General features: G+C 30.9%; 1 long non-coding RNA gene across 1 annotated transcript; it reads left to right on the forward strand.

The window, feature by feature from the left end:
- Positions 1-5410: 5410 nt before the first annotated feature.
- Positions 5411-7111, forward strand: LOC110736058. Its single transcript, XR_002514192.1, has 4 exons — positions 5411-5469; positions 5543-6421; positions 6536-6650; positions 6759-7111. It is a non-coding gene; the product is annotated as an uncharacterized LOC110736058 (long non-coding RNA).
- Positions 7112-8556: the final 1445 nt, after the last annotated feature.

Raw genomic sequence — 8556 nt, forward strand, 5'->3', positions numbered from 1 at the left:
TTGATTTTCCATCAATCTCATATGACTAAGTAATCTTCTCTTCCATTTATTGTTTTCCTATAAAAACTTTTTCAACCTCGATCTACCACTAAAAGTTTTCGCCATTAATTTCCTTCATTTGCTTCTCCAATTTCTTTCTCTATTTTTTGTTTTTTTTACACCTCACGTGGTTGACTTAGTTTACTCTTCCACTTTATTTAATTTTCTCCCTTTAAATTATTAATTCTCTCAACCTCTGCAATTAAATTGTTGTACATCAAAAACCAGAAAATCAATTTGGCCTATTCTAAAATCCAATTCTAAAATTGTTGTTTGAATTTAGTATTTTGAAGGATTTTGTGGGGCTTGGTATTAGAAAGTGAATTATGTATCTTGAAATTTGGTGGAATGAAATGGTTTTTACATGATTTTCTTTTATTTATCAATTTTTCAGTATTTGACCAAGTGGAGAGGGAGAGGAAACTAAGTCAATCACGTGAGGTCGATATTAAAAAAAAAAAAAGTAATTGAAAAAGCGAACGAAATAAAATAAAAGTGAATTTTTTTTTAGAAGGAATCCACTTTGATGGTGGTGGAGGTTAAGAAGTGTTTAATTGAAAATAATTAGTAGAAGGGAAGGTAATACTAACTTATTAGTCATGCGTGATGAAAAATCATGTAAGTATAAAAAAATATTAAAATCAATAAAAAATAATGAAGATATTAGATTTTTTTTTTTTTTAAAGTTAGTTAGTTGTAACTAACTCCCCTATAAATAGTGTACTCTCATAATGATAGTGGTAAGATTCATTTCTACAATTTTCTTAAATAAAATCTTCTCTCTACATTTTTCACTCTCTCTCTACAAAGTTCTATAGAAGATTCCACTTAGCTTTTCCCATGAAATTTTAGTTCGTTGGTGTTATTTATGCTGTTATGCGCACCCAAATACATAATTTGTGATGTGAACCACACTCTTGAAAGATTGTGTTGCTACGCGTATCTATCTTTATCATAGTTAGTGTTGTTGCGGCCAGTTTTTCCTAAGAAAAATTTACAGCTAAATTATGATAATGCTCCATATTCAATGAGTATTCATAATTGGAAGTGAATAAATCTAATAATGATAATGATTATGTGAACGGACTTGACTTTTGAGAATAGAAACGTGATATTTGATATAAGTTTGAAAATTGATAAGGATATGAGTAATGGAAAAATAATGAGCATTGAGAAATATGAGAATGGAAATAGAGGTGGATGGAAATTGTGGCAATGCTTTATACTTCTTATTAGCCCTTCAACTTTGAGGTTTGCTACTTTCACTTATGTGAATTCTAGAATCGATTTTAAACAACCCTTAATTTGGATGATTCGAACATCTCACGTAAACATATCACATATCCTACATACAATAAAATTAAAATTAAAAAAAAAAACCTCTACCGAACTTGAAGTATGCAATTCAAGGAAAAGAAAGTTGCTCTTCTACAATTATTCTCAAACTAAACTAGTCTCAAATGAATTTCCCTAAAAAAATAAAAAAAATAAAAAAAAACCATTAATGACTTTTGTCAATGAAATCTCTAAGACTACAAAACAATATTATAGCTAGTCCCTTTGATCCGGTTGTGTCAACTAAGATGTGTCAACCCTTCCTCAAAAAATAAAAAAAAAATAAAAAAAAAAGGAAAAGGAAAGACATGTCAACCCACTTAATCTAATAAGGCGTTTGGCAAGTGGGAATGAGAATTTAGGAATTCGACAATAGGAATGGGATTGAGAATTTAGAGTAATTTCCATGTTTGGCTAATCATAAGAATAAGTTGGAAATATATAACAAATTTACTGATATAGCCTCATTAATACATATATATATATATATATATATATATATATATATATATATATATATATATATATATTTCTATCTTATCATTGAGAGTACATATGTGCATGTGTCAACTAAGATATGTGCTTGTTCTAAAAAAAAAAGGTACAATATATTATAGCTGATTATTGGAATACTTTGTAATTTAGAAAGTATTCCCTCTATTTTTTAGGGCCGGGGTATTAGGTCATCACTTTCTTTTTTTTGGAGATTTTCTTTTATTATTTACTTGTATCGTACTTAGTTTCCCCCGTTTTTTAATAGTTGCAACACACACTTTATCACGGTATTTTAAGAAAAGTGAGGTTTACATGATTTAATACACTTTAAAATGGGGTGAGAGATTGTTCGGAGTCTAATTAGTGGGTCATGTGCTTTAAATAAGGGAAATAGTACAATTTTTTCCCAAAATAATTTTCCAATTATAGTGTGTTATAAGTATTGTGACATTTCTATTTTAGGAAAGTGTTGCAAGTATTAAAACAAAGCCTATTTCGATTAAAAGGTACGGAGCAGTACTTTTGATAATATTACAATTTTTTTGATGAGTTGTCATTTTTTTTTCATTTTCTTTTTATACATCATGATTAAAAGATATCAATTTCCAACACTCTCTCTTATTCTCTTCAATAATTCACAACTACATTATTTTTAATTCTTTCAATCTCTCTCTAATCCCACATGCACATATGTAATCTCAATCTTTAGTTTTAAGGAATTTACAATCTCGTTAATTCTCGTGAAAAAACTCAAATAGGCTTTGTATTGTGTGACGGAGGGGATATATTAATTAACGTGGCAAAGCAAACTATAATACGCATTGGAGATGCTCTTAGCTTAGCAAACCAGTCTAAAGTCTAAACCAACCTACGTCTCTTTAGCTTAATTTATACAGTTGGAGGAGAAGCAAAAGCAAAAGTATCAACAATGAAGGAAGAATTAAGAGTCCAACTCCTCCTTAATGCTACCAATACTAATCATCAGCGTAAACTAAATGAAGTTGATGTAAATTAAAACCATGGCCAGCTGCAGCATTGTCGTCGTCGTCGTCTATCACTCCTACGCTGCTTCTCTCCGTGTTTGTTGCCGTCTTGGGTTCATTTTCCTGTTGTTATACTGTAATCTTTTTATCCCAACTTATATTTATTTGATTCTAGATCAAAATTCTAATTGGAAATTTATTCTATATAAAGAAGATGTTTGAATGTTATGTATGTATGTCTTGAATTTTTGATCATTTGAGACTTGTGATTTGTTATACTTGCTCCAAATGTGGAAATTAATCTCCACGTTGAATACTCCCGCTTTCTCTATTTTGTTTGTCCCATATTTCTGTTTGGAATATTCCTTTAAGACGGTTTAATTGCTTAAGAGTATATAAGCCAATTATGAACTTTAACTATTAGCTTAAGTTTTTGGCTGGGTTGGTGTGTAACAATTGCTCCATACTTCGTATTTTGGTGATTTTTCCCACTAACTTCAATTTTTTTTTTTTTTTTCGCCTTCCTTTCTCATCAATCACCATTCAACCCCACTTGCAAACCAGCCATGTGCACAAATTTGTCTTATTTTTGTAAAACAAAAAAACTTTGTTCGATGAGACAATCAATATCGGTTTTCGTAGATGGAAGTAGCACTGTAGGAGCATTAGATCTGAGGATTAATATTGTTTTGTTTTTGTTAAGGAGTCCAGGATGGTGGTGTGGGTAGTTGAGTTAAAAATGCACAATTCTTTTACTTTTTGCCTTTTAATTTATTTTCTTAGAAAGTTGATGCTCTAGGAAATGGTAAAGGCTAATAGTGGGTATGTAGATCAATATTTTTGAATTTTTTTAAAGGTTTTTTTTTTTAAAAAAAAAAGTATATTATTAAACAAATTCAAGTATATTTTAAAACTGAATTTAGTATTGTCAAAAAAAAAAATAAAAAAAAAATGAATTGGTGTTGTTAAAATAATAAACTTTTTTTCCCCTTGTTAATTAAAATTTTAAATGGTGTGAGCTAAGTATCTCAATGTCACTAAAATTTTCATTCATTATTAATGTAACTGATTTCCAATGATACACTATATACATTTTATTTATCTATATATAAAAAGCACTACAATATATTGTGTTATTGTCATTTTATTACATTTAAAAAACTACAAGCTTACCAATCATTTTTATATAAATGGTTAATACGTATATATAGCAAGTCAAACCAATTATTATTACATTCAATCAGATAACAACTAATGCTGTAAGATTTTTTTTATTTATAAATGTTAATAATATATGTATATAATTAGAGATAATAATAATCAAATATAAATATTGATAATTGGTAAACATGCTCAAAACCGCAAGAGCTAAAAAAGACGGAGAGAGTAACAACTAACAACTTGTTAAATGTTACCAAACAAGGCCGCCTATGTTTGATCTTTATATTTAGTAGTAATTGATGGAAAAAGAATACAATCTTTAGGGTGGCACATAAGAAGCTAAAAGTGGAAAATATTAAGCAAAATTAAATTAGGAAGGAACTTGACCTTATAACATAATGCAGATGGCATATTCATCACCAGTGCAAGCTCAAATCATGAAGGAACTTGACCTTTCAACAGCAGATGTATGCACTTCTTCATCCTTTAATTACCTAGTTGATCATTCTTGGCTTCGACAACTTACACTATTCTGCTACAGCATTTCTGTTTTGTGTAACTATATACTAAACGATTTTGTGCAGTATTCACTCTTTGGATCAATGCTTAATTTTGGAGGGATATTTGGGGCTATAGTATGTGGCAGGTTAGCAGACTATTTAGGTCGAAAACATGTAAGTTAAATCGTATTAGTCTTAAAATTTGTATGGTTGATTTCAACTTTGGATTACATTAGTCCTGTATCTAAATTCCACTTCTTTTGGCATTCTATGAGGCAGGTCCTAAGACTAACTGTCTTAATTATATCTTCGGATGGTTATCTATAGCAACAGGCCAGGTTCTTCCATTTGGCTTGCCTCTTTTACTTTGATCTAAATCAATTTTCTTATTAAGTTGTAATTAGTTTGATTGTCTGATTTCCTGATCAAAGAGTGCTTAGTTGCTCAACTTGGGTCGTTGGCTGCTGGGTTTTTCAATGATCATTGGAAATTATGTTGTAAGCACAGAATCCTGCATCTTAACTTTGAGCATCAACTTATAAACTTAATAATATATTTCCTACATTTCTGTTGCCTGTCTCAGGTTCCGGTATATATAGCTGAATTTGCACCAAAAGATCTTCGAGGAGGGTTTGTAAGCCTCCATGGGGTACTCTGATAAAAATCAGTACAATTCTTGTTTATACTTGCATTTATTAGTACTTCTGCTTGGATTACTTACCTTGTTATTATCCTGGTTTAGTTAATGACAGCAGTTGGATCATCATTGGACTAGTCACCTCTTGGCGTACTTAAGCTCTGATTGGTAATTGATGTAGTGTTTCTTGATGTATCTGATTTCAGTTCTTGGAGTCTTCAGAAGTCTCTGATGCCATATTACCAATGTTTCAGGAACTATTCCGAGTCTTGTACAGATAGTTGGTCTATTCTTCATTCCAGAATCTCCTAGGTGGCTGGTAATGCATTTACAAACCAAGTTCTTGCTAGTAATTCATCAGTTCTCAGACAGAGTAAATATTTGTTTTGCAGTTGATGAAGAGTAAAACCAATGCATTTGAAACAGCCTTACAGCGACTTAGAGGAGGTTCTGTCGTGAACGAAGCAGCTGACTTAAGGGTAAAGTGCAATCCCTGGATTCTATAGTTCAATGATTGACATCCCTCGGAAGAACTTATTGTATGAAATCTAATGAAATTCACTTTTTGATTTGTGTAAAGGAGAGTATTGAAGCCCTTCATCAAATGGAAAAAGTTAGTTTCCTACAACTATTTCAGAAGAAATATGCTTACACATTTCACGGTTAATTAGATGGTTTAAAAAACTTTCTTTTTTTTTTTATTTTTTTTTATTTTTTTATTTTTTATTGTGAGTTAATTAGAATGCAATTGACACAATAACTTAATTTAGTTTTTTTTTTTTTTTTATGGTTTTTATACTCTAATATTTATATGTTTGGTTTTTATACTCTAATATTTATATGTTTTTGTATATAAATGTGGATTAATATAGCATGGCTTATTTCTAGCTAACATGGTTATACACGTGGCACATAGACAATTTTAGGGACGCCTTTTAATTCTAGTTTCTCAAATTTCAAATTAATAATGTTCCATAGAACCAAAGACTTTCAATTGCAACATTTTAACACACAAATGCAAAATCTTACATTACCTTTTGATATAGTATAAAATATATTCCTGGGCTTCAACCACAAGCTTAAGCTTTTGGTTGAGTTGGTCTTTTAATATGACATCGGAGTCAGCGTAACACAAAGGTCACGGGTTTTGATTGAGTTGGTCCACTAACAGAATTGTATAAGTTATGCTGAGATTTGTTCATTGAATGCAGATTTATTTTGTTTCATATCCAGTAGGCATGGGTGGTGCGGCTTCAGTTAAAGTTTCAGAGGTATGGCAACTTTCAGTATAATGATGCAGGGAAATATCTAAAGTCCATAATTAGTAACAATTGCATGATTAGTAACAAATAATGGATTAATTAACTTAAAAATCTTACTTTCAGATATACCCGGGAAACGTACAAGGATTAGCAGGAAGTATTTGTTCCATAGTAGCATGTTTAGCAGGATGGATTGTTTCTTACACTTTTAACTTTCTTATGGAATGGAGTTCTTCAGGTAAATTAAATTTGCTTTCGATCAGACTAATTTCTAAATTTTCGTTAGCTTTACAAAATATATTTATATTCACACAAATATATATATAATCTGCATTTGGATTTCAAGAACGTTTTTCATAATGGCGGGTATCAGTGCATTTACACTGGTTTTCGTGGCGAAATTGGTTCCGGAGACAAAGGGAAGAACACTTGAAGAAGTTCATGCTTCAACAAGTATTGTTTGGCAATGATGGAAGAAGTGCATCTTATGAAGTTGCAGTTCAATTATCAGTCCTTTTTTTTGGGATCTCCGTGAAAATGAATCAAGGCTAATTTTTTTGTGTAAAAAAAAATGAAAAGAACAAGCAAACTTGTTAATATAACAAGTTCCCAAAATTTTCGAGGATGGTGTTTCTTATGCAGCCTTTGATTTATCAAACTTATCTAACCTAAATCTATTAGAACTCAAATCAGTTTCAAGTTGACCTCCTGAGTCCAATTGCAACCTGCCAATTTGAGATGTTGGTTCAGATTAGTTTGGGTCAGGTCAAGTCGGTTATTTGTATGTTTTGTTCGGTTAGAGTCAAGTCATATTTAGTTTGGTATATTTCTATGCATGCAAATACATTTATATTTTATTATGAGTTACCAAACTAAACTTGGTTTAGGGAAAAGAAGAGCACTTTTCAATCAAAAGGTTGGAAGTTCATTTCCCAATTTTCCACTAGTGACAATTTGAGGAATGGGATTTCTTTATCTTTTCCCCGCTCTCCCAAATTGTCTATCCCATTAATTCAAGTGGGGTTGATCTGTGAGGGGTTCTAGTTCCTTTACCAATTCATCTAAATCACTTTATTTTTGAATTAATTCTATAAAAGCTTGACATTAAAAAGTTTGGAAATTTTGACAATAACCATCTAATTTTTATTTTTATGTTACCACTAATTATTTTTTAAACATTAAAATTTCCCACCAACTATCTTTAATAATGCTAGTTGATTTTTATTAAACGTAGTGGAAACAAAATCGCTTATAGCAACTCTAATAGTTGGAAAAAGGGACTAGCTTGTAAATATTACTAAAAATCTTAAGCTAGTAGCTATACCATTGTTGCACATCTTGTTGATTAGCTTTAGCAACAGAGCTAATTAGTTTGGTAAATACTTATTAGATAAAAATTATTATTAATTTAAAAATAAATTAATTTATAACTAGCTTAACCATTAGAGCAACAAATAGCTGAAATTGTTGTACCTTAAAAAGATGATGTGGCATGACAAGCTATTAAATGAAGTATAAATTATGTAAAATTTAGCATATGATTCACATTCACTTCAAATATTTGTTTGTTTGGAGATTGGGTTGCTTTAAATATAAGGCCCACATATGTTTAAGCAGCTGACGTCATGGTAGTAGTCCACACGTCCCCCGGCCACAAGTCCAAACGGTGAGACGGCCACTCCGTCAATTATACTTATAATTAACTCTCATTTTTAATTAGGGGCGTGTTACTCGTCGAATATAAAATACTGGTAGTGTAACTGTAAAGTGTAATAGATAGACGAGTAATTTGAACAAGTCAACGCATAAATAGAAGAATTATCCAACTGTACTCAATACTCATTACTCAATAATGGGATCCATCCACGTCATCTTCTTATCCAACCTGGCTATGTAATTGCCATGCGATATTACTCTCTCTCCTCATTTTCTTTGACTATCTTTTTTGTTTGCTTTATTGGGACGAAATAGTTTTAGTAGAGCTAAAATGTAATCAATGTGACAGTAAAGTTATATGAAGTAATTGATTGAGTTGGGCATGCGTTGGTTAATATTAGCCAATTAAGCATGACACGAAATGGCCCCAATATGGCAATATGAGCTCGCCAATTGCCACATGTATCACTGTCAAATTTCAAATCGAA

This window comes from Chenopodium quinoa, unplaced genomic scaffold, assembly GCF_001683475.1.
Source record: "Chenopodium quinoa cultivar QQ74 unplaced genomic scaffold, ASM168347v1, whole genome shotgun sequence".
NCBI classification, from domain to species: domain Eukaryota; kingdom Viridiplantae; phylum Streptophyta; class Magnoliopsida; order Caryophyllales; family Amaranthaceae; genus Chenopodium; species Chenopodium quinoa.